Source organism: Phascolarctos cinereus, unplaced genomic scaffold (assembly GCF_003287225.1).
Source record: "Phascolarctos cinereus isolate Bilbo 61053 unplaced genomic scaffold, phaCin_HiC Scaffold_5;HRSCAF=322, whole genome shotgun sequence".
Classification (NCBI taxonomy): domain Eukaryota; kingdom Metazoa; phylum Chordata; class Mammalia; order Diprotodontia; family Phascolarctidae; genus Phascolarctos; species Phascolarctos cinereus.
Window position 1 is genome coordinate 443,949,870 of NW_027555958.1, and position 18,071 is coordinate 443,967,940.

At 42.9% G+C, this 18,071-nt stretch overlaps 1 protein-coding gene across 1 annotated transcript in view; it reads left to right on the forward strand.

Moving 5' to 3' along the window:
- The first annotated feature begins 14,028 nt into the window (after positions 1-14,028).
- The window catches only part of BRDT (bromodomain testis associated), a 43,555-nt gene continuing 39,512 nt past the window's right edge, over positions 14,029-18,071 (forward strand). The window contains exon 1 of the mRNA XM_020975479.2: positions 14,029-14,096. The gene's annotated coding sequence lies outside the window, so the exon portion shown is untranslated. The remainder of the gene's footprint in view (positions 14,097-18,071) is intronic.

Here is an 18,071-nt window from a genome sequence, read left to right on the forward strand (position 1 = left end):
ACCCTGGGAGAGTCACTTAACCTCATTGCTTAGCAAAAAAAAAAAAAGAAAGAAAGAAAGAAAAGAGGAAAGTTTCAAAAAAATCCACATCCCGTTCTAGGTGCTTTCACTCCCCTTCCCTTACTTTGCAGCTCTATTTATGTGTTGTCTTCCCATATTAAAGTGTAAGCTCCTTGAGGAGACGAACTGCCTTTTTTAAAGCTTTTTAAGCTTTAATAATGGTCTTATTTTTAGTTCTTTTAAATATGTTTTGATACAACAAAGACATAAAATAATATACTGATGAAATCTGGATTTAAATTTTGTACCAAGACAATATTGACTGACTTACAATGATTATCTTTCTTTTTGCTTGTATTTGTATTCCCAGCACTTAGTGAAGTACCCGGTATATAGTAAGTGCTTCATAAATGCTTGTTTCCTTTCTGGAGCTCTAACTAGCAAAGGGTGATTAGAATTGTGCCCCAGGGTCTCAGCGTCCAGGAAAGGATTCCTCCACCCCCTTATCTATACACCAAGTGTTTCCCCATCAGGCCATGTGGTTCAACTGCCCCTATAAACTTGCTGAGCTCCAGGCCAGCCCCCATTTCTGTGACAGCCCTATTCCAGGGACTGCTTTCCCCCTCTGCCATGCCCTTTTCCACCTTATCCTGGCATTTCGGGGTAAAAAATGGACAGCTGAACTAAGGGGCAAATGGAGCCAGGATAGTCTGTCTCTGTCCTTCCACATTCTGTCTCTTTCTCCTCCGACAAGTGGAGGCCATCTCCAGTCATCTGATCTATATCTTACCACTGGACCCAGATGGCTCCGGAGGAGAGAGTGAGGCTGGTGACTTTGCACAGCCCACCCTCACTTAAATCCAATTCACTTGCAAGTCATGGCATCACCTCCCTGATGTCATGGTCCTCTTGGGGAAGTAAGGACAAACAACCCTACACCTGAATTTGTCCCAGGCAAAAAAGAATTCATGAATATGTCATTCCCCTTCTTAATAAACTCCTAACGCTTCTAGGGTTAAAGCTCTGCCCTCAGTATATCCTTTACATGTGACTGTCCAGCCTCTATCTCGTTCACTGTCCCAAATCAGTCCATTCTCTTTCAGGACAACTTTTATTATAAGAACACTTTCCCTTATATTGATGCAAAATCTCCTCTGTCCCTTTCATACAGTGCTCCTGGTTTTATTTTCTTATATTAAAAAAAATGCATCTAATCTCCCTCGAATATGTCCTTCAAACATTTAAAGACACTTATGGCCCCTGAAGATGTCAGTTTAAATGTTCCTACTTTCTTCAATAGATTATTCTACAACAGGATTTCCAGACATCTTATCATCATCTTCCCCCCATAGTCCTCATATGCACAGAAGGGAACAAGGTAAATTTTCTCCACACTTTACCAAGCCAAACTTGGATCACATTTAGTTATCCCAACTTGCTTTGCCATTCCCTTATTGATGATCATCTACTTTATTTCCCGGTCTTTGCTGCTGAAAAAAAAAAAGTATTGTTTAAGTAGTTTTGTATGTATGGGACCTTTAAAAAAATCATCACAAACACTTTTTCAAAGATTTTTTAAAACAGTTCATGGTTGGGTTTTTTTTTTTGGGGGGGGGGTTAGGCAATAGGGTTAAGTGACTTGCCCAGGGTCACACAATTAGTGTTATGTGTCTGAGGCTGGATTTGAACTCAGGTCATCCTGAATCCAGGGCCAATATGCTATTCACTGCACTACCTAGCTGCCCCTTAAAACAGTTTTAATAAGAGGCCCACAAGACTCCAGTCCTGAGAGCACATATATGCTCTACCTGCCACAATGTCACTATAGAGGCATGGTGAACCTGTGTTGGCCCTATAATTATGGCAGAAGGAAGCAGAGTGGGGGGAAACGCAAAGAGCTACAAAAATGATATGAGGCGCTCTCTATAAACGCTTCTAAGCTCTCAATTAAGTTTAGTTCAAATGACCACTAGAGACGTGCTAGACTTCATAGCCAACCTCCTACTTTTTCATTGGGTTATTTACCATTTTAAGTCTCCTCTGCCCAATCTTTTCCTCTGTAAAACAGTCATAAATCTCCTACTCAGGTTTTATTTTGGCATATTTGAAGACAGATGAAGCCTGTTAATTTTTAATATTCACAAATATTATATCAACAATGTGACGAAGTGAGCAAAATGGGCTGACTCCCCACCAATCCTACCACCATGCAGTTGGAAAGTATGTAGCTACCCATTCTCACCACTAGATGGCACCAATAAATCTGTTAGGAAACATGATTCTTCCATCATGCTTCTGCAATAGCTTCCCAATTACTTTCAAGGGCACCGCCATCTTTTCATTCACCAAGGTTCAAAACCTCAGGTTCGTCCTGGACTTTCACTCACACTTACTCCACATACACAAGCAGTTCTATCATTTCTATCTCTGTAGTATCTTCAGCGTGCATCCCCTTCCCATCATACACACAGCCTCATTGCTGTTCAAGCCCTTGCCACTTCACCCCAGGTATATTGCAATGACCTACTGATTGGTCTCTCTTCTTCAAACCTCCCCCCCCCTTCCACCCCCGGCCAACCCATTATCCGCACTGCTGCCGAAGGCATTTTCCTGCATTTCATTCAACAGGGAAATAGAAGGGAAAGGGGGAAAGGGGAATTAGAGGAAAGGTAAATTGAGGCAGGGTAGCTAAGAGGTACAGTGGATAGAGTGTAGGGCCTGAAGTCAGGAATACTCATCTTTCTGAGTTCAAATTTGGCCTCAGACATTTTCTAGCTGTGTGACCCTGGTTTGCTGTTTCATTTGGTTCTGACCCTTCATGACCCCATTTGGGGTATTCTTGGCAAAGGTATAGAGTGGTTTGCATTTCCTTCTCCAGGGGATCCATTTTGTCAGACAATCAGAAATGAAGTGACATGCTCAGGATCACACAGCTAGGAAATATCCAAGGCTAGATTTGAACTCAGGTCTTCTTGACTCCAAGCCCAGCGCTCTAGCCACTAAGCCATATGCTATCTCCAGGTTAGGTGACCCTGGGCAAGTCACTTAACTCTGTTTGCTTCAATTTTTACATCTGTAAAATGAGCTGAAGAAGGAAAGGGCAAACCACTCTAGTATCTTTGCCAAGAAAACCCTAAGTTAAAAAAGGAAAGAAAAGAAAACCCTCAATGGGGTCCCAAAGAATTGGATAGAATTGAAAACTACTCAACAACCACAAAATTAAGGCAAGGATTAGTCCTAAGCAAAACAAAACTCTAACAAAGAACGTAAAAAATTCTTATAGCTCTTTTTGAGGTGGCAAAGAGCGGAGATCTGAGGGGTTGCTCATTAGATTGGGGAATAGCTCAACAAATTTTGGTATATAAATGTGATTGAGCACTATTGTAAGAAATGATGAAGGAGATGGTTTCAGAGAAACCTGGGGGGACTTGTATGCACTGATGTAGAGTGAAGTGAACAGAACAAGGAAAATAATTTATAAGATGACAATAATATGGTAAAGGCAAGCAATTTTGAAAGAATTAGGAACTCTTATCAGCATTGTTTTGAACCACAATTCCAGAGGACTGATGATGAAACATGCTACTTGTCCTCAGGACTCAGAGTGCAGAATGAAACATGTGTGTGTGTGTGTGTGTGTGTGTGTGTGTGTGTGTCCCTAATTTTTTTTTTGCTTGACTACACATATTTAAAACAGGGGTTTTGTTTTTCTTTCATTCTCAGCTGGCAGTAGAGTGGTGCTGGGAAGAGAAGTCAGATTTTTGCTGACTGAAAAAAAATGTAATTTTAGATATTAACCAAAATTTTAGAAACTAACCCAAAAAAAGCCCAAGTCTGACCATGTCATTCCCCTTCTCTATAAACTCCTAGTGCTTCTAGGCTCAAACTGAAATTCCTTGGTTTGTCTTTTAAAATTCTTTACAACCTACCTTTCCAGTAAAGAGAGTACTGGGCCTGGATTCAGGACAGATTTGAATTAAAATTCAAAACTAGCTATATGACCCTGGGCAAGTCTTTTAATCTCTATTTGCCTCAGTTTCCTCATGTATAAAATGAGGGTGAGAGCAGCACCTATTTCCCAGGGTTGCTTAGAAGATCAAATGAGATAATATTTATAAATGTGCCCAGTGCCTAGTACATGGTAGGTGACATATAAATGTTTGCTGTGGTTACTATGATCTTCCATGTTACTTTCCTCCCTGCAGTCTACAACCCATCCATACTGGCCTATGTGCTATCTCCTCAAAGAGGTCTTTCAGTCTCTGGTCTCTCTACTTGTCCTGCTGCCTAGAATGCTCTTCCCTATCACTTCTGCTTCTTGAAATCCCTGGCTGCTTCAAGACTGACTCAAGACATATAAAGTCTTTTCTGATCCCATTCTGCAGCTGCTAGTGCCCTCCTTCCCAAAAGGTCACTGCATTTTTTATCAGAGTGGGCAGGGTATGGGACTTGGAGTCAGGAAGACCTGAGTTCGAATCTTACCTCAGATACTTACTAGCTTTACACCCTGGGTTAGTTACCTGACTTTGGTATGCCTCAGTTTCACTGTAGAACGGGGATAATAATAATTAATCACCTCCCTCCCAGGGCTGTTCTTAGGAGCAAATGAGACCATATTTGTAAAGTACTTGGTGCAGTGCCTGGCACACAGTAGGTAATTTAATAAATATTTGTTGATGGATTAACTGATTGATTGAAAGGCTTCTAGTCGGTTTCTGTACCTCTAGTTATTCCAATACATCACTCATTTTTCCATCTAATTCCATTCTGTTCTCCCCCAGGAGCCAGTCATAGAGACCAAGCTAGCTTAGAAGATGTCATCTCTTTGGGAATTTTGAACAGTTGGTAAGAATTCAAGAGCGCTTCAGTTATCTTGTTTTTTTAAGTTTCTTGATTGAAACCATTTGTACCATGCAGCCTTGCTCCCCTTCACCTTCAGGACTTCTGGCTGCATTATCTTACTATCCTGTTGTCTTTGAAAAGGTTTGGGCTTCCACTCAGGAAGCAAGATAAGAGAAACGATCAGGTCCTGTGGATTGAGCCTTCTCTCATATCCACTCCCTTCTCTCCTCTGATCCTGCCATCATCCCGGCTCAGGCTCCCATGCCTCAACCCTGGACTTTTACAATAGCCTGCTTTGATCTCCTATTTAAACCTCTTCCCATTGCAGTCCATCCTCCACCCAGATGAGAAGCTGATCTCCCTACAATTACTATTCAGTACACTCCAATGGCTCCCTAGTACCTCCACGATCAAATAGAAAATGCTCTGTTTGGCTTTTCAATCCCTTCATAACCTGACCTTCTCCTACCTCTCCAGTCTCTTTACACCTTACTCCCCTCCATGTAATCCTGCAACACTGGCCTCTTTATTGTTCCTCCACCATCTCCTGTCTCAGAGCGTTTTCACTATCTATCCCCACACCTGGAACTCTACTCCTTCATCTCCACCTCCACCTCCAGCTTTCCTGGCTTCCTTCAGGTTTCAGCTAAAATTCCACCTTCTATGAAAGAAGTCTTTCCTAAGCCTCCTTAATCTTAGTGCCTTCCCTCTGAGAAGGCACCAATCCATCCTCTCTCTATCTTGTCTGTACATAGCTGTTAGCAGGCTGTCTCCCTCATTAGAGTGTGATCTTCTTGAGGGCAGGGACTGTCTCTCTGTTTGTATATGTAGCTCTGATAATAGGTGCCTAATAAATGCTGACTGACTTACTGGATCCTAATCTTTGTGTTTCAGTAAAACAAGCTATCCTAGTCAGATGCCCAGTCAGAAACGGGGACTGATTCTGAGAATCAGGAAAGTACAGTGTCATAGACAATAGTGGGTAGAATAATTGATGAATCAATATTTTTCTGTCCCTTACTCCCGACCTGAAAGGGTGTTGAGCAGGTCAATTTGGTTCCACCTAAAGATGAATGAAGGTTGGGGAGAAGGGAAGGCAGTGTGTATGGAAGGGAAAGAAAAAACTGCGGAGGTTTCTACAGAGCTGATGTTTGTGCCAAAATTTTAAGGAAGGCTCGTTTGTCATGGCTGGGCAGGGCTCAGGAAAAGCTCATCTTTGTGGGAGAGAGTCCCCGTGGCTACTCTCTTGGGTCAGTCTCTTGTGGCTGAAGAGCGTATCTGCAAGAAGCACGTAGAGCACAGATAGAGTTGGCAGAGGTATGACTCCTTCCAGAATCATCAAAGTCGAGCGGCAAGACGAAAGTCAGGATGACTGACGATCGCCAGGGATGCTACAGATGACCTTGGTGTCTCTTGGACGTCTGACCAAGCTCTAAGTGCTCCACAGCACTTGCTTCAGCTGAGCAAGATACACCTTCTTGGAGCCACAGGTGAGAGCCGGGAGTCAGGTAGACACTAAAGGTAGGTGAATAGCTCTGCACAAGGTTCAGCAAGACCTCGCATCAGAGGCACTGGTCCTCCCTGAGCGCCCCATATCCTCCAAGAGAGTATTGAATAATGGGTGAGAGGCATAGAGAGCAGTGTGGACAAAGACTCAGAGGTGGGAACCCAGAGGGCATTTATGGAGGACAGAGAGTAGACTACTTTGGCTATAGTGTATACCAATGGTGCCAACCAAACTCAAATAGAAGCAGGGGCCACTGAACCATACACAGGGATCCCTCAGGCCACATATTGACTTAGAAAACCACACACACGTGCGTGCGTGCACATACACATACGTGGTTTTATTTGTTTATGAATAAACATGAGATAGTGGGCATAGTGAGGTATAAAATGGATAATTTCGATTGCATTAAAATTTAAAAAGTTTTTGTACAAATAAAACCAATGTAGCCAAAATTAAAAGGAAAAAATTTGAGAAATTTTATAGACAGTTTCTCAGATAAAGTTCTCATATCTCCAATATATAAAAACTCTGTCAAATGTGTAAGAATATGAGTCATTCCCTAACTGATAAGTGGTTAACATTTATAAAGTCAGTTTTTGAAGGAAGAAATCAAAACTATATATAATCATATGAAAAAATGCTCTAAATCACTATTGATTAGAGAAATGCAAATTAAAACAACTTGAAGATATCATTTTATATCCTACCAGATTGACTAAAATGATAGAAGGGGAAAGCAACAAATGTTGGAGGGGATATGGAAAAATTGAGATGCTAATTCACTGTTGGTGAAATTGTGAACTGATCCAACCGTTTTGGAGAGCAATCTAGAATTATGCCCAAAGAGTTATAAAACCGTGTATACCCTTTAACCCAGAAATACCACTATTAGGTCTGTTTCCCAAGGAGATCAGAATGTATATGTTCTAAAATATTTATAGCAACTCTCCTTGGGGTGGTAAAGAACTGGAAATTTTGGGGGATGCCCATCAATTAGGGAATGGCTGAACAAGTTGTGGTATCTGATCGTGATGGAATACTCCTGTGTTATAGGAAATGATGAATTGATTGATAGAAAAACATGGAAAGACTTTCATGAAATAATGAAAAGTGAAATGAGCGGAACCAAGAGAACATTGTATACCATAATAGCGATATTGTTCTAAGAACAACTTTGAACAACTAAGTCATTTTAAGCATTATAAATACTCAAATCAACTACAAAGGACCTATGGAGGAAGATGCTGTCCACATTCAGAGAAAGGACTGCTAAGTGGAAGTATGTACAGTATGGTTTTACATATCTGCACATATTTGTGTCTAATGGTAGCTTCCTCTAGGGTCAGCGTGGGGAGGAGGAGGGAGGGAGGGAGAAAAAAATAAAAAGTGCACAACAAAGAACAAAAGAAAACCTAGAAGGAAGCACAGAAAAGCAGGGTAGTTTTGAAAATATGCATAGCATTTATTATATATATATATATTTTTTTTAAGTAAACAGGATGGGATGGAAATTCGTGGTTTTATATTGAATCTTCTTTTTATGTTGTGCTGTGTACATAGAAGTGTTCTTTTTTTGTCTTTTTGTATTAAAGTTGAAAATGAATAAAAATTTTAAAAAACCATACACGTTCATATATTTCATTTTAAAAATTTTCAGATAGGAAATTAAAGTTAAATTAGCTAGGAGGGGCAGCTAGGTGGTGCAGTGGATAGAGCACTGGCCCTGAAGTCAAGAGGACCTGAGTTCAAATCTGGCCTCAGATACATGATACTCACTAGCTGTATGACCCCAATTGCCTAAAAGCAAAAAAAAAAAATCGAACTAAAATATAATCACTGCATCCTCCTGTTATTTTAGTAATTTCTTTTAAAAAAAAGGAAATGGAGTCATCTGGCATGATCTGTTCTTAGTGAAGCCATGTTGGCTTGTTGCCATCAGTTTGCCTTTCTAGAAATGTATCTCTTTAATGATTCACTAGGCATCTAGGTGGATAGAGAGCATTGGAACGGGAATCAAACTAGCTGGTTGACCTTGAGCAAGTCACTTAACCACTGTCCGCCTCAGTTTCCTCATCTATAAAATGGGGATAATAATAGCACCCACTTCAAGGGGTTCTTGTGAGGATCAAATAAGAGAAAAATTGTAAAGTGCTTAGCACAGTACCTGGCATGTAGAAAGCGCCCAAATAACTGCTTGTTTTCTTCCTAAAGAGCTTTGCAAACCTTAAAGTTCTGCGATCACAGAAGCTAGCTTCTCTCCTGCTTCCTTTCCCTAACCGGGACTGCAATTCAGCCCCTCACCTAATCAATCAACAGGTATTTATTAAGTGATTACTGGGTATTGGGAACTGTGATAAGATAGGAGATACTAAGAAAAAAAAAGGAAACAAAAATCAGTGGTTCCTCTTTCCCAGCCCCAACCCCTGCCCTCAAGGAGTTTATATTCTAATGAGATGAGTCTACCTCCTAGATTGTTAACTTAGCAGCTGAGGAGGCTTTGACTTGAGAAGCCAGGAGGTTCTGAAGGAGGTAAAAGGAGGTAGAGCATTTCCAGGCAGGGCGCATCACCAGTGAGAATGGTGAGAATGTCAGGACCAGACAGAGCGCAAGGAGGCCAGGGCCAGTGAATGGAAGGGTACATAGGAGGTTGTAAATTTTAGGAAGAATGGAAAGACAGGAGATGGGGTTCCTAGGTAATAAAGGGCTTTAAAAGAGGGTTTTCTATTTAATAATAGAGGTGCTAGGGAACCACTCAAGTTTATTGAGTAAGGGGATGACTGGTTAGGCCTATGATTGAGGAAAATCACTTTAGTGGCTGAGTAGCGGCTACACTGAAGTGGGTAGAAACTTGAGGCAGGGACACCATCCCAGCAGGCTGGTGCAATAGTCCAGGCAGGCGGGGATGAGGGTCTGCAACAGGGGTGGGGAGAAAAAAACCGGGAGAAAAACTGCAAAGATGAAATTGATAGACTTTGGCAACAGTTTGGATATGGGGGTGAGAGAGTGAGGAGCTGAGGTGACATTTATTACTGGAACAGTAACAGCTGAGTTTTGAAATTGGAAGGGTTTTGGGGGAAAAGATAATGAGCTCAGTTTTGGATATGTTGATTTTAAGATGTCGATAGGACGTCCTGTTTGGTATGTCTGAAAGGCATTTGGAGATGTGAGCCTGGAGGTTATAGTAGAATATATAACGATTATATAATAATATGTTACATATTACAGCCTATAGGAATCATAGATTTTTACATTATGTATAATTAATATGTAATAATAGAGACGTTAGGGCAGGATAGGTAGATTTGAGAATCATCAGCATAGAGACTGTCATTAAATCCATGGGAAGAGAAAGTGATCACCAAATATAAAGGGAGAAGAGAAAGGGGTCCAGGACAGAGCCCTGGGGGCATCCAGGGTTACAGGGCATGACCTGAACAAAGGAGACAGGTAGGAGGAGAACCAGGAGAGGGGGTGTCCTGAAGACCTAAGGAGAAGAGGAGGGAAGGGTGATTCACACTGTCAAAGGCTGCAGAAAGGTCACGAAGAATGAAGATTGACACCAAATGATCTCAAAAGGATGTGTGAGGGTAAAGAAGGGGACATTTTAGAGAGATTAAAGATGAAGGGGTTAGATAGTTGGATAGATAAGTGAGAGGAAGGAGTCAAGGTTAGGAAATCTGGAATGAAGCTCAGGAGACAGAGTAGGACTGGATGTATAGATACGGGGATTATTTGCAAGGAGGTGATCATTGAACCAAGGAGAGCTGATGAGGCCAACAAGTTCGTCACTCGATAGAGGCAAAGGACAGGACAGAATCTTGGGGGGTATACTGGAAGTGGACTGGGATCTAGCAAAAGAGAACGGGGAGAGAAAGAGAACCAGGAAAGAGGGGAGAGAGAGAGACAGAGACAGAGACAGAGACAGAATCAGAAACAGAGACACAGAGAGAGTTAACAGAGGGTGATCCACAGTGTCAAAAGCTGCAGAGGTCAGAAAAGGAAGAGGCCATTAGATTTGGCAACAAAGTTAGCTGTTTCCTAGGACCGTGTGTAGTTAATTGCACCATATTAGGGAAGGTCAAAACCTTTCCTCCTGTTTCATTATGATGTTTAAAAAAAAAATTATGGTTTTAAGGTTTCTTTCTACTCTCTGATGCAATGTGAGTCAAAAACTATGATCCACACCCATGTACATAATGGGTTTTTTCCTACTAGTCAATCAATCAATAAATAAGAACTTATTAATAATGCTCACCATATGTCAAACAGTCTAGATACTGCAGATAAAAATACAGAAAAGCCGCAGTGTCTAACTCGATAATTTTTCATGGAATGAATGAGTGAATGAATGAATGAATGAATGAATGGATTTCTTATTCTACACATTCGCAGGTAAGGAAGTAATAAACATATGAGAAAAGCAGTTATTTGGGGGGACACTAATTAAAGGATTGGGTCACTCAGGAAAGGCCTTTGGAAGGGGGTAGCTCTGGAGCTGAGCTTTAAAGGAAGCTAGATATCAATAGTAATTTTCTTTATTTACTGTCTGAAGCTGCTTTGCAGTGCTAAGCCTGCCCTAAGAAGGGTACTGGCTTCAGCCTTCAGGTGATGGAGGGGTTGGGGAGTGGAATTTTGCCTCGGTCCTGATTAGATTATGATCATCCAGAGTGGCCTAGTGTTAGGCAGGAGGCTCCTGGTCCTTGGCTGAATAAAAATGGTCAAGGACTAGCTCTTGCTGGGCTGTCCTGGGAAAGGTGGGATTCCACCATCTTCCCACCCTCCAGTGGTTCACTGCACACTCCCTGGGGTCACCTGAAGCCACTTCTTTGGAGCAAACAAATTTCTCTTTGTAAAACCTTTACTTTCACTATTGTGTCCTGTATAACTGGTCATTGTTACTTAAACAACAACATTTCCTCTTTCCTCTATCTCTGGTCCTAGGCTCAACATGAGTAAATAACTATTGAGTAATAGTAATAATAGCTTACAGAAAATTTTAAATTTTACAAAATACTCGACATTATCTCAAGATCTGGTTTCGCCTCTGACACTTAGTATAGTTCTCTGCCTGTGAGCAATGTCCCTTAAACTTCTTTGATCTTCAGTTTCTTCATCTGTAAAATTCAAATAATACCCATCTTTCCTACCTCGAAAGCTTGTTAGGAGATTTAAATGAAGTAATGTATGTGATGTGATTTGCACACCTTATAGTACTATATTAATATAAGCAATGTTAATGGTCTCTCATATCATAGACGAGGAAACCTAGGCATAATAACCAGGGTAGATGAGGAAATGTGGCAAGTAGCAGAGGTCTTTGAGTTTCTAATTCAGGGCTCTAAACAGTAGCTACTAAGCAAAGTGTATTATAAGAAATGTTATTTTAATGGGATAGGCAAGATGTAGATGGCAACAGGAGGCGATTATCAAATGTATTCAAGGATAGTTTTTCTTAAGCTTTCTCAAGTAGGAGACCTGGTGCCATTTTGGGGCTGAATGAATATGGGAAATGAAAAGTATTCTGGGATGGGTCAATGAATTTTCTCTTGGTATTCACCCAGTGCTTTCTAAAGCAGAGGAGTTGGGGCAAACAAAAAGTAAAAAGTTAGACTCCTGCCCCTCAGAATTTATCACCACAGCTGGACAAACACAGCTAATCGACAATTGCGCCTGGTAATAACTGAAGTTTCTCTGGCGTTTTGTGATTTATACCCCAATTTGTAGGCTGTTATCTCATTTAATCTTGATCTACACAATAATCCAGACTGCTGAATGTTGTGTCTTTTTTACCACGGTGAGAATTGAGACTGGAGAGGTTAAATGACCTGGTCACAAGAGCGCGGGATTTGGAAGAGGTCTTTGGGGGGGGAGGGGACAAACAGAGGTCCACACAGAGTCACACAGCTAGTACGTGTCAAGTGTCTGAGTCCTGACTCCAGGGCCGTTGCTCTGTCCACTGTGCCGCGTAGCTACCCTGAGCTGAGTTTTCTATTCCCAGTGTAATAATAATATATCTAATACCATCTAACAATAATCTAATCTAATAGCTAAATTTTATATAGCCTCTATTATATGCCAGCCATGATTCGGGAGTGCTTAATAATGATTTCTCTCATTTGACCCTCACAAAACCCTAGGAGGAAGGCGCTGTTTTCGTCCCCCCTAACAGAGTACCTTGCCCTTTTAATAGAAGTTGAATTGAATGGAACTACGCAGAACGATTAGTTTGTCTTTCTCACAAATTCGGCCTCCTTTCCTAGCTACTACCTCTCTCTGAGTAGGTGGGAGCGGGTCAGAACGGAAAGGAGCGACGACATCGGAGATTTTGAAAGTCCAGGGGGGTTGAATGAGGCAACAAGTGTTTGCATCGGGATTGATTGACCAGGAAAATGGCGGTGTTACTGACAAAAGAAGCTTGAGCCTGAACTAATGAGCTCCATTTTAGATGGCTAGACATTTGATTTCCCTAACCTTCTAGCTCCTGTTTGAGTTCCTGAGATAAAGAGGAAACGCGTGCAGGCCAATCTGGAGAGGCTATCTTGAAAGAAAGGGTTTTTGCTGGAAGCCTTAGGGGATGTTAATTTCTTTCCTTGCAGAGAACTTGGTTAGGGGCTGAAGGGCCTGGGAAGCCCAGCTTTGCGCCAGGAGGCGGGTTCGTTTACGCAGCTTTCTCGGTCTATGCTTCAAGGTCAACCTTGACCCTGTGCTAGGCACATAGTAGGAGCTTAATAAATGTTTATTGAATTAAAGTGAACCTTGGCCTCTGTTTTGAAAAGGGGAGGGTGTCTCCATTGATTAGTAAAGCTCAGCTCTGTTTTTCCAGTTCCAAAATCTCTCGCCAACTCCACCTTCACCTTCCTCCCAGATCTTTAAGAGCTGAATCTCTGAGAGATACTCTGAAAGGCTTTTGGCTAGGATCGTGGAGAACTGCTTTAGGGAGGAACGCTGAATTTGGAGTCAGAGGAACGGGGTTCAAAATCTAACACCAAGGCGTGTGACTTTTGAAAAATGCACTTCCTCTCCGGCAGCTTGTTTAAATTTGTCTTATCTGGAATTGGAGCCCTCCTCCTACGCGCCCTTACAATAACTCCTTTGGCGCTGACTTGCTGCACCTGGTCTTGTGCAAATTACTTAACCGGTTTCCCAGTCTGTAAAATAGAGATAATTTGCACTACCCGCTTTGGAAAGTCATTGTGGGGAAAAAAAAATGTGCTTTTTTGCAAAATTTATAATGAAGTTATTCTGTTCGGTTTTTTTTTTGCACGTTTCTAACAGTCAACGAAAGTCACGTGGTAAGATCCAAAAGCGGCAGAAAAAAATCAAAGTTGCTGCAAACCGTAAACCCCTTTTTGTAAAACATTCCCGCGGCACAGCTTACCGAAGTTGGCGGGCAATTGTTTTAAAGGGAGGTGCTTGCCAATTGCACCAAATGTGGTAAAAATTGTCTTATGCAATTAGCCGCCTCTTTTAAACCACCAAGGGAGTGCTATATTCTGTGGAGTTTGCAATAAAATTCGCGCCATTCCCAAAAAAACCCAGGCTCTGCAAAACGACTCTAGGAGCACGTGCGCGCCTACTGCCGCTTGGGCCATGGCCTTCGGGAAAGCCACGCCCCCGCACGGCACACGTAATCCAGACAGACCAATGAGCGGAGGGACGCTACGAGATCGCCTATAAAAGCGCCTGCACTGGCCAGCTTGCTGCCGCCATTTCGGGTGAGCGGTAGCGGCGACGGGTGGGTGGCGTAAGTATCCTGCTCCTTCTGGCCCTTCCCAGGCCCCTTCCCGGCCTTTGCTGCCTCAGGAGCCACTCCGTGGGGAGGCCGCGGCCCCCGGGCTCGCCCTCGGACGGGGCGGCGGGCGGCTCCGAGCCCCTGCGGGCCAGCACGTCGCAGCGCCCGCGGCGGTTGCTGGAGCCGTTAGAGCGGGTGGCGCTGCTGCGCCGGCGGAGCTTCTAGGGGCCTCAGCGGGCGCCGGCCGCGTGGGCTGGGCCTGCAAGGTTGAGGCCCGGGCCCCGAGGGACGCGCGCGAGGGCAGGGCCTCTGCTTAGAAGCAGCCGGGGGAGGTGAGCGGGCGTGGGCTGGCGGGGCTCTGCTTCGAGCGCTGCCCTCGGGCATGGCATTCTGCGTGCTGGTTTGGCCTGTAGCTGACGGCTCTGCTTAAAGAGGAGGCGGGGGAAACCAGCCTGCAAATGCAAAAAAACCCCAAACGAGTAATTTCTGGTTGGGGAGGAGGAATGCTTTTAGCTGGTGGGGCGCCTAAGCCTAAGGGCCCGCAAAGAGTGCTTACCTTCCCAAGAACCCCTCGAGCTTTCGCAGTGCCCATCTTCTAGCATCTCGACCAGTTGGCTGGGTGTAAGGTGAAAACTCAGAATTGGCTGGATTTCACTTATTAGTGATTTGGAGCATCCTTTAGAGTTGTCTACATATCTTCGGATGTCAAACTTCGAGAAATTTGGTAAACCGCCCCCCCATTCTGTTGCTTGCCTCCTTATCCTAGGTGCATTAATTTCTTTTGTGCAGAAGCTTTTTAAGTTTTATGTAATCAATTGTCTATTTTATTGTTTATTTTATTATCTTCATTTCCATTTTTAGTCATTTTATTTTAAATATTTTATCTTAAATTTATTTTAAACTTAAATGATTTTATTTTTTAATGTTTTATGTACAATTTGAATTTTTAAATGCCTTAAATATAGTTTATTATTTGCTTCTATTTCTTGCTGAGAATATACAGAGCTCTGAAAGATACATGGTGTTTTTTTTATGGTACCATCTTTAACATTAAGGTCGTGTATTTTGAATTGATTGTAGCAAGAGGCCTAAGATACTGGTCTAAGCCAAATTTCTGGCAGACTGCTTTTGATTCAAGTGAGCATTGATAGAGAATTTTGCATAGTTTTGCATGGTGCTTTGAAGACAGTCTTACAAGTGAGGAGGCTGGGCCAGCCAGAGGGGCAAAAGACTGGCACAGAAGTGGAGGATTTGGAGTCAGGGAAATCTACCCACTTGACTTTAGATGGGTCACTGACTTAGTCTTAGGAAAGAGGTCATCTAGAAGATTTTTAGTACTTTACAGGTCTTACTGTCTGATTCCACATTCCCTGGTCACACTGCTCATAAATATGGAAAGGCAAGGTTTTAAATTGGGGTTCTCGGGGCAGCTAGGTGGCACCGTGGATACAGCATCGACCCTGAAGCCAGGAGGACCTGAGTTCAAATGCCGCCTCAGACCAAACACTTGACCTTGGGCAAGTCACTTAACCGAAATTGCCTCATTAAAAAAAAAAATTGGGATTCTCCCAACTCCAAGCCACACCAAAAAAGGAGGCTTGCAGAGAGGGTTTTAAATAAAATTTGGAGGAGAATTATTTCTAACTTTAGCGGATGCTACTCCACACAATGTATTTTGAGATGAGATGAAATTCCAAAATAAAATTTTTATCTTTTAAGCAAGTTTCATATGTTGGGTGTTGAAATGTCTGCATTGGAGTGACTTTCTTAATGTCTATGATGATATGGGTTCATTAAACACTAAACATCTTTAGATTATAACAATCCATTGAGAATAGCTGAGGTGAGCAGAAAAGAGACATCAGACAAATACAAAGACACACCTTTGCTATCAAACAAGTATTTCTTAGACACCTGTTACAACTGTGCTAAGCTCTATGCCCCAGCCCTCCGGGAGCCTCGTCTTGGTGAGAGCTATGGAAGCACAGTATCTAAGGATGAGTAAATACCAGCTGCTTATTAATTGGGGAGGGGGCCAGAGAAAACATGTGGAAGAGAGTAGACATTTGCAGGTGGGGAGAGGAGGGAAGCAGGGCCCCCCCCCGGGGGGGGGGAGGCTTATAAAGGCATTGGAATGTTCTCTCTCCATGAATAATAGCCTTGGGGCAGGAGCTCCCATTCAAACCCTCTTAGGATGTTGTAAAAATGAAAATAATAGGCAATAGGGAAGGAGCTGAATCATAAAGGACTTTAGCTGACAGCGTGAAGAAGCAGCTATTTGGGGCTGGGGATTGTGCTAGGCTTTGGTGTTTCAGAGACACAAAGCTGAGGCCCACAAGAAGATTGTATTCTATTAAGGGAAACATGTAATTAAGTGAATAGAAAATTTCTACAAGCCAAATTGGGGAGGGGTCTAATAGCTTGAGGGGATTGGGAAAGTCCTCTTGTAATGAGGTTTCTTGAGCATGGCGAGTACCATTCCAGTGATTTAGGGATATTGGTTTAGCTGCTTTTCTGAAAGAATTGGAGAGGACAAACTACAGAACAAGTAGGGAGAGAGGAAATCCTAAACTAGGGTGGTTATAATTTTAGTGTAGTCAGTCAGTAAATATAAAGGTGCCAGACCACACACGCCCATACCCCCTCCACTTCCCAGGAACTCTGTCTTCCTGGGGAAGACCACAAGCAAACCCAAATGTAAAAACAAGTTGTATACAGGAGAAATGGAAGATAATTAACTGGGAAGGCACTGATGTTAAGAGGGATTTGGAAAGGCTTCCTGTAGAAGGTGGGATTTTAATAGGGACTTGAAGGAATCCATGAGGAGGAACATTCCAGACCAGTGAGATTGTCCAGAAGAGTATGTGGGCAGTGGGGGTGGGGTCCTAGGTTATAAAGGGCTTTGAAAGATTTTATATTTAATTCTAGAGGTGCTAGGGAACCACTCAACTTCATTGAATAAGGGAGTGACACTGTTAGGCCTGTGCTTGGGAGAAAATCACTTGGCCTAGGCGACAATGACAGGGTCAGATATACATCTGAACAGAATGGAGGGTGGACTGGAGTTTGGGGGAGGCTTGTGGAGATAGATAACCAGGAGGCTCTTTCAGTACTGCCGGTGTGAGGTGAGGGGAGAAGAGGGCATAGTTAAGAGATGTTGCCAAGGTAGAAGTGCCAGACTTCGGCAGCAGATTGGAAGGGGGGTGAGGTGTTCAGGGCGACTCCTAGGTTGGGAAACTGAAGGACTTGGAGGATGCTGGAGTCTTCTACAGTAATGAGAAAGTTGAGAAGGGGGAAGGGGCTAGGCTGGGAGAAAGATGACTTCCATGTTGGACTTGTTGAATTTAAGATGTCTGCCGGGCATCTAGTTTGAGATGAACAGAAGGCAATTGGAGAGACGAGCTTGGTGGTCAGATTGAGGCAGGATAAATAATCCTCGGGTTAGAAATAATTAAATCCATGGGAGCTGAAATCCCCAGTGAAGTAGCATAGGAAGAGAAGAAGGCCCAGGATAGAGCCCTGGCAGGCATTCAAGATTAGAGGGCATGACCTGATGAGGATCTCTCAAAGACTGAGAAAGAGCTGTCAGGAGGAAAACCAGGAGAGAGGGTGTCCTGAAAACCTAGAGTAGAGATTATCAGGGAGAAGAGGGTGAGGGAGAGTTGAGAAAAGGCTGTTGGATCTGGTAGGAGATCATGTGTAATTTTGTAGAGAGCTGTTTTGGTAGACGAGGCTGTAAGCATGATTGTCCAGGGTTTAGAAGAGTGTGAAGGCACGTATAGTAGAGATCCTTTTCAGCAAGTTTAGCTGCAGAGCAGAAGAGATCTAGGATGAGAGCAGGGAAGGAGCTAGTAGAAAGGAAGAGAGTGGCATGACCAGAGGATGTTGGAGATGAGATGGAATGGGATTTCTTGTGCAGATAGGAGGGTTGCCCTTGATAATGCATAGAGCCCCACCCATTTGTATGACAAGGATAAAGTAGTGGGA